This window comes from Aptenodytes forsteri, unplaced genomic scaffold, assembly GCF_000699145.1.
Source record: "Aptenodytes forsteri isolate BGI_AS27 unplaced genomic scaffold, ASM69914v1 Scaffold54, whole genome shotgun sequence".
Classification (NCBI taxonomy): Eukaryota; Metazoa; Chordata; class Aves; order Sphenisciformes; family Spheniscidae; genus Aptenodytes; species Aptenodytes forsteri.
In genome coordinates this window covers 12,985,070-12,985,346 of record NW_008796044.1, presented here as the reverse complement: position 1 = coordinate 12,985,346, position 277 = coordinate 12,985,070, and positions in this window count along the sequence as shown.

The window sequence follows — 277 nt, the reverse complement described above, 5'->3', positions numbered from 1 at the left end:
AGCCAGCTCTTGGGGTCTCCCAGACACCTGCAGCCCCCGGAGCCCTGTCCCTGGGAAAAGGCCGGGTTGGGCTGCCGCCTGCAGCCGCTGCCCAAGGCTTGATCCCAGCCTTGATGCTTTCGAGGACAGGAGCGCGGTGACGGAGGGCCAAGGCGGTGGCAGACGGTCTGAGTCACTGCAGTGACGGAGAATCATCCGTTTCCATGCTCAGAAGTTGGTAGCTATTTATTGCACTTGAACACCAAGAATAAAACTGACACTCGCTCTCCCTCTCGCA